The following is an 8693-nucleotide window of genomic DNA, read 5'->3' as shown; positions in this document are numbered from 1 at the left end:
TTTTTTTTAATTTCAACACACACTTTTATTTTTATTTTTTTTATTTCAATAATTCAAATATCAATTTAGTCCCTCCATAATTTGACAAATTTCATTTTAGTTCATCAATAAAGATAAAAAAGATTGTACGCACATGCATTGCGTGTGGATAGTAACTAATATATATTATGGGTGACCATATATTGGTCAATAATTTGGTATAAAAAACTAAGCTAATAAAATGTATAGAATTTTGTGTACTTTAAATGGGCAAGTGCAATTTTATATATAATTATATTATACGTGTGAAAATTACAGTCACTTTCTTTTTTTGTCAATATATTAATTCTATCAATTATCTATGCTTTGAGTGAACAAATATTAACACCATGTGATTCTACTAATAAGATATTTGTTAACGGAATTTACTTACGGTCACGCCCCGAGCCTGGGCCTGCGGCTGCGTGACTGCACAATGAGCCCCTATAGCAACTACTTCGTATTCGTCCTCGCTTTACGAAAATGATTAACCCAAGTTACTATAGAAGTCCATTGTAAGTCATTATAAACTAATTTTAAATCTTTGATTTTTCAGATGTGGGACAAGGGTATCACAATCACCCTCCTTCAGAACGCGACGTCCTCATCGCGGCCTGACCCCTCGATCCACCAGCACCGAGAATCTAGAGGTAGCTCCTACAGGTTCAAGAGGTGGCTCCCGTCATGTAGCACTTTGCCCCGCAGGTTCAAGAGGTGGCTCCCATGCACGTAGCACTTTGCCCAGCATAGCACTTATTTCCCGGTGTTCCATGCCGGTGACCGGCTCTGATACCATTCTGTCACGCCCCGAGCCCGGGCCCGCGGCTCCGTGACTGCACAATGGGCCCCTATAGCAATTACTTCGTATTCGTCCCCGTTTTACGAAAATGATTAACCCAAGTTGCTATAGAAGTCCATTGTAAGCCATTATAAACTCATTTTAAATCTTTGATTTTTCAGATGTGGGACAAGGGTATCACACTTACAATATAATAGAATTTCGGGGAAATATTCGTCATGAATTTCATGAACACTGAAGATGATAAAGTATATGAAATCTACTTGGTGGAGTATAGAGTGGGTGAGCGATTGATCAATGGTCATGAGTTCGGTTCCTTTACCAACACTTTTTTGGACGAGTCTTTCATACATGGTTTGCCTATTATGGATTATATATCTACCATGGTTTACAGGTTATGACGCTATTCTGTTAGCTTGATGGTTTATTCAATGCACACCAAATGATAATGGTTGCAGGTTTCATTTTCGTAAAAAAATTAAAATATATTCTAATACGGTTTGACAAAGTTTTTTTTATTTATTTGAATGTTTGACATAACTAAATAAGATTTTCACTATAATATTGACATGACATCGAATATCACCGATAGTTTTTGTTAAGATTGAGAACTCCAACAAAAATGGGGAAAAATGTGGGGGGAAAAAAAAGCAATTTATTACACTAAAATCAATTTTTGATAATTAGAAGATCAAAAATTTACACAGACCTAGGGAACAAATTTCAAATTTTTTCTTTTTAAAAAATATAAAAATCCAAATAAAAATAAAAATAAAAATTAGTGAATGAATATCCAAATTAGTGCAGTTGAAATGATGTTAGAACCACTCGGTCCCTCTAGATATCAGTAAATTACTTTGGAAATCAGCAAAAAACGAAGTTACAATGATTGCTTGAGTTTTGTATTTGAGGTTTGTTTAAATAAAAATTATAAAGAAATGTCATATTAAATTTTGATAAATAACGATTTATAATTATTTTCAAGATTAATATTATAATACTTCTTTCCAAATTTTTCATTCAAATTTTAAAAAGTAGAAAAGGATCAGACAGTATCTTTACAAATTTGACATTGTCTTCGACATGGAATTACAAAAAGAATGTCAATTTAAGTATGCTTCACTAAATTAATTATAGTGAAGAGTCAAATTATAATAATTTGACAAGTTCAAATACTTGATCCTAGATTTATTATATTTAGGATTTGATTAATCAATTTTATACATAATCTATATGAATATTTCAAATTTAATTAATACTGAATATACACAAACGAATCAAATCGAGCCGAATATACATTAACCACTCTTATATTCAAGCTCGTGTTCAGATTTTTCGATGACTTGAAGTTCTAGTCAATTCTCAAAATATAAACTGTTTGAATTTGAGCTCGGCTGGATTTAATTTAGTGTTTGACTTTCAGCCCAATTTGATTGATTTGAATTTGATTATCAAGCTTTATTATAGGATTGAGCGTTTTGATATTTACTAAAAGTTATAGTTTGTTAAAACGACACAACTTATATATTGCAAAAACTTGTGTGAGACGGTCTCACGGGTCGAATTGTGTGATACGGATATCTTATTTGGGTCATCCATGAAAAAATATTATTTTTTATGCTAAGAGTATTATTTTTTATTGTGAATATCGGTAGGGTTGACCCGTCTCACATATAAAGATTCGTGAGACCGTTTCACAAAAGATCTACTCATATTTAAATGTATAGTTACCTAAACGTATGTTGATGTTTTGATTAACCTCCATGTAGAGGTAATTATGATTCTCCCTAATCAACATACCAACAAATGATTCTAAATGAAATTAATAAGATAGATCTCGTGTCATTGGTTTTGATATTAATTGCATTATTAATTGTAAAAAGCAAAAGTTATAAGTTGTGGCGATACAACTACAATCTTACAAAATTATAGCAATCAAAATGCTATGATATGATCATTCTTTCGATTGAGCTTGTAAGCTCGTATAATTCTTATTATACAAAACTATTCGAATGTTTGAGTTCAACTCGAAATTCATACTTTTGAATACAAGTTAAATAATATTCATGTCGATTCGAAAAACTTACGAGTAGCTTGGCTCGATTCCTCATCATGAATCGCCTTTTGATCCCTACCAATAGGTTAAAGTATATGTTCCTACCCATGGGTTGTAGAATCTATTCATAACAAACGCATGACCATTGAAATTAATTTCATACTGTAAACATTTGAATAATAAAAATAATCAATTTCTAACTTTTTGTGTGAACATGATTAATTTTCGATTTTCACATAGAAAAATTGACACATAATTTCATAAAATTATAAAAATTATAACCTACTAACATATTTAATTTCTCTTTCACTTATACTTCAGAAATCATAACTAAATTTCCTAGAAGAATCATGGCCCGCACCTAAAGCAAAAACGAATAATTAATAGTCTAAAACAATCTCTTGCATAGTCGTCACATTTGAACCATTTTCTCAGCTACAATAATTAATAGTCTAAAACAATAATTCATAGTATTACTCTCTCAGGGTTTTTTGTCAAAAAATCTGATGTTTTTGTTTTTTTTAAGAAGAACAGATAGATGAAACACTGATTTTTTTTTTTGAGAATAAAACACTGATCCATGTTGGAATCCGAAGAAATGTTGCAGTGTACTGAGGAGTGGCCCACTTGTGAATTATGTGAATTGTACTTTGTGTCGAGAAAAGTGACACTACCTGCTTCTCTTCTACCCAAAATTATGAAATATATATCTATTACCAACATTGTGTTATATATATATATGTATATGTATATGTATATGTATATGTATATGTATATGTATGTGTGTGTGAATCGAACTCGTGACATTAACTTTGATATCAATTGTAGGACCGATCGCTTGTCGTTGTACCAAAAATTACAACTGACAGTATAATCGCTATGTTAGTTATATGTACTAAAATTTTATAAATTTTTCTTATATCGTAATTTTCGTTATAGTACGGTACGTATACCACCTCTAATATCATAGCAATCTCAATGGTCATGATAAACATTGCTGCTTGTTTAATTATATGCATTAATATTTGTAGATCCTATATTTTAGACTTGTTATACAAAGATTTTGGATCACATGATCAAAATCATATATTAATTTAATTATTTTACAAGTATATAGTACAATAAAAATCATTAAATACTCAATATATAGCTATCGATTCTCTTGTAAGTGTGTATAAAAAAGAAGAATTTGAAATGATCCAAATTAATGAATCCATGGGATGATGCAAACAGATGAATTTAATTACAGTTATTTTAGTAAAGATAATGTATATTAATGAAAAAAATCCATAAAAATTTGGGGACCATAATCACTCCCATACCTTTTTACACCAAAATCATTAAATTGGAGGCATGTGAAGGGCCGATGGGAATCACTCCCAGAACCGGAGCCGAACCATAAGTTCTCGATCCCGATCGAAATCAATTTCGGAACCGAAACCAATAAACAATTTTTGGAGGATCCAATCTCAATTCACACTTCAAACAATTAAAATCACAATCTAGTACTAGCTCCCATCCTAGGTGCCACCATCATAAAATCAAGAAAATAACATAAAAGTAATGAGTAATGCTAGATGTACAACCAAATTTGTACAACAATTCTTACAACACAAAAAATTCAATACAAAAATTTCATTTATTAACGTCTCATGATAAATTTAATACAAGATCTCATGATATAATAATAAAATTTCACGATTTAATTGTTGTAAATATCTATCGATATTTTGGTTGTACGGGCCATTTTGGTGGAGTAAATCCTTCTATCTTCCCCCATCCTCCTCCCCTACCAAGACGAACTTTGTATGGGCATGCAAAATATTTTCTTTCTCCCCTTTTTACTCTCGTAATTTCCCATTCTCAGTAGTTACTCCTCCCTCTCCCATTCTACATTTATTATTATATTTAATTTACCTACAGACAGCCCCGGCTCAAGAAATAAAGGTGGCAAGAGCAAATTTATGGATCATTTAAATTTTCCGAGTCCTTTCCATGCTTTTCCACAGCTTTCTTGAACTTCTTTGGTGCGTGAATCTCGGATGACCAGTCGAAAGACATGAGATTTAAGTTCAAGCAAGATGTGGGAAGACATGGTAAATCCGGGCTTTGATTTTTACTGTGGTTAAAAAATCAACCAAGGCGGGGCTCGTCACCAAATGCAGACGGGATCGATATATATCTTGGCTTTCGTTTTCATGGTAAATTCTTCATACTCATTACTGTTTTAATGTAACGTCCCGAAAATCTGAAGGTCTATATGAACCACATGCATGCGAGTTATTAAATTCTTTGGTACTTTATTAAATTGTTTTAAAGCATAAAATGCATGTTTATTCCATGAATTTGTGTTTAATTATTTTTGTACATTTTATGCATAATTCATGCATGATAGGATTTAATTCATGAAACTTTAAAAGTTTATGCATTAGGGTTTCTAGTTGCACTTCACGTTCGATCGAGGAACGAAGACCGGAGAATTTTCAGGAAAAATATTTTATTACACGATTTATCTTTATAAATTAAGTTAAAATGTTTTTAAGTGTATTTTTCAAAAATAAGATTTTATTGGGTATTTTACCCGCATGATTTTAATTTTTAACGGTGCGCAAATTTTATCGAATCGGTGGACTTTTTAATGGTTCGACTAATCTTTTCAAAATATTTTTAACACAAAATATTTTTCGGGAGTGCGTTTGGATTTAATGGACCTATTTTTAAGCTTATTGGGCTTAATTATCTTTTTAAACTTTTAATTAAACAAGTTAGGTCCATTAGCTATTTGATTATTATTTATTTAACCTAAACCACTACTTAACCTAAACTAATCCCTCCCACCAGCCGCCCATCCCCTCCAATCAGCCAACCCCTTCGTGAGTGCAGGAGCAAGGTTTTCGGTTGTGTCTTTTTCTTCAAAAATCAAGCGCTACTCCACGTATCGGTTTGCTTCCCTTCAAGCATGTGTGCACAAAAATTATCAGGCACGCCATGTATCCTTATTTCTGCATTATTCACGCCATTATATGCTGTTACATGTGTGCTCGCATACGAAAAATGTTTAAACCAGTTGTTGATTCGTTTATGCTTTGTCTTGTTCGTAAAAAAAAAAAAAACCGTATTTTATGCATTTAACTCACGTGTTTGATGTTTGGGTGCAAGGGGCTGCGGTTTTTGGTTGTTAAGGGCCTGAATATGGTGACATGTTGTTGTTTTGGGAATTAAAAACTTTGCTGGTGGCTACAGGTGGAACGGCCGAGAGGTTGTGTCTTTAGGCAATAAGGGTTTCGAGAGGTATGGTGCAAGGTAGAGTAGACTCGGCTGAAAAAGGGACTGAACCAGACCAAGGTGCAGTCCATGAGGGTCCAACCGAGGTCCAGGGGAAGCCCCAATACAGCTGGTCACGAAGTGGAAGAAGGTTTCCTAGGATAGAAGCCATCGCATCTTATGCGAGGCGTGGCCGCGTGTTTTCTTTGGTTCGAGAGGTGCGCTTCGCTGGGGCTGGGGCTTGGGCCGGGAGTCCAGTAGGTTCATAGGGGTCCTAGAGTGGTCTAGGAGGGGCTGAGTCGGGGCTGGTCTCATAGGTTGTGGCGAAAGGACGGTAGAAGCTTGCTAGGGTCACGGCTAGAGTTGGGTGATGGCTTGCTGAATTTTCCAGCCGCTGTCCAGGGACTTGTTCGAAGGTCTAAGGGGCTGGAATCGTGGTTTTAGGGCCTTTTTAGTGTTTATAAGGTGTGTTAAAAAGTTGGGAGAAATTCGGTTAAGTTTCGAGTCGATTCGGGTTAAAACGGGATCCCGGTCTNGACATGTTGTTGTTTTGGGAATTAAAAACTTTGCTGGTGGCTACAGGTGGAACGGCCGAGAGGTTGTGTCTTTAGGCAATAAGGGTTTCGAGAAGTATGGTGCAAGGTAGAGTAGACTCGGCTGAAAAAGGGACTGAACCAGACCAAGGTGCAGTCCATGAGGGTCCAACCGAGGTCCAGGGGAAGCCCCAATACAGCTGGTCACGAAGTGGAAGAAGGTTTCCTAGGATAGAAGCCATCGCATCTTATGCGAGGCGTGGCCGCGTGTTTTCTTTGGTTCGAGAGGTGCGCTTCGCTGGGGCTGGGGCTTGGGCCGGGAGTCCAGTAGGTTCATAGGGGTCCTAGAGTGGTCTAGGAGGGGCTGAGTCGGGGCTGGTCTCATAGGTTGTGGCGAAAGGACGGTAGAAGCTTGCTAGGGTCACGGCTAGAGTTGGGTGATGGCTTGCTGAATTTTCCAGCCGCTGTCCAGGGACTTGTTCGAAGGTCTAAGGGGCTGGAATCGTGGTTTTAGGGCCTTTTTAGTGTTTATAAGGTGTGTTAAAAAGTTGGGAGAAATTCGGTTAAGTTTCGAGTCGATTCGGGTTAAAACGGGATCCCGGTCTAAGTTTTAAAATGAATCGGTCAAGTTATGATTCTGGCTCGAGTTTACATTTAGCAATGCTTTGAATTATGTTTTGGGATATTTTAAGGAGTTTGGTAAGCTTCGGATCAATTTTAGAGGTCCAGGGGTGAAACGATAATTTTTGGGTTTCTATGGACGAAATGNTACCCGCATGATTTTAATTTTTAACGGTGCGCAAATTTTATCGAATCGGTGGACTTTTTAATGGTTCGACTAATCTTTTCAAAATATTTTTAACACAAAATATTTTTCGGGAGTGCGTTTGGATTTAATGGACCTATTTTTAAGCTTATTGGGCTTAATTATCTTTTTAAACTTTTAATTAAACAAGTTAGGTCCATTAGCTATTTGATTATTATTTATTTAACCTAAACCACTACTTAACCTAAACTAATCCCTCCCACCAGCCGCCCATCCCCTCCAATCAGCCAACCCCTTCGTGAGTGCAGGAGCAAGGTTTTCGGTTGTGTCTTTTTCTTCAAAAATCAAGCGCTACTCCACGTATCGGTTTGCTTCCCTTCAAGCATGTGTGCACAAAAATTATCAGGCACGCCATGTATCCTTATTTCTGCNGATTTTATTGGGTATTTTACCCGCATGATTTTAATTTTTAACGGTGNCCAGCCGCTGTCCAGGGACTTGTTCGAAGGTCTAAGGGGCTGGAATCGTGGTTTTAGGGCCTTTTTAGTGTTTATAAGGTGTGTTAAAAAGTTGGGAGAAATTCGGTTAAGTTTCGAGTCGATTCGGGTTAAAACGGGATCCCGGTCTAAGTTTTAAAATGAATCGGTCAAGTTATGATTCTGGCTCGAGTTTACATTTAGCAATGCTTTGAATTATGTTTTGGGATATTTTAAGGAGTTTGGTAAGCTTCGGATCAATTTTAGAGGTCCAGGGGTGAAACGATAATTTTTGGGTTTCTATGGACGAAATGGTCATTTTGCACCCGCGTTGAGATTTTGGTCCTGGCAGCGCCCTGAGCACAAATCATGATATTTTTAAATGTTCATGCATCACGTTTACGATTTTTACGCTATTATAATAATTATAGTGCATGCTTGGTTTAAAGGAATTAAGAGAGAAAAGTGAGAAAGTGAAGAACACTCCGTCTCCGTCGCGCCGCGTCGTTATTTCGTTTGTTTTCTGTCAAAACAAACCAAGGCATGTTTATATCTTCTTTCACTCTTCAATCAAGCCATATAGGTATTTTTAAATATCGCAAGTACATGATTTTATTGCAAGAAGATCGAAATTGTTCATATTTAATTATGTTAGTTAATTATATTACGTGCAAATATTCATTTTGAGATTTATGCGATATTGCTTGTGGTCACTTTACTATCATGCTTAAGTCCGGTCGCCAGTTACCGGCCCGGTCGCCAGTTACCGGTCAGTTCAGTT

The sequence above is a fragment of the Primulina huaijiensis genome, chromosome 17 (assembly GCF_012295235.1).
Source record: "Primulina huaijiensis isolate GDHJ02 chromosome 17, ASM1229523v2, whole genome shotgun sequence".
Classification (NCBI taxonomy): Eukaryota; Viridiplantae; Streptophyta; class Magnoliopsida; order Lamiales; family Gesneriaceae; genus Primulina; species Primulina huaijiensis.
This window is presented reverse-complemented; position numbering follows the sequence as displayed.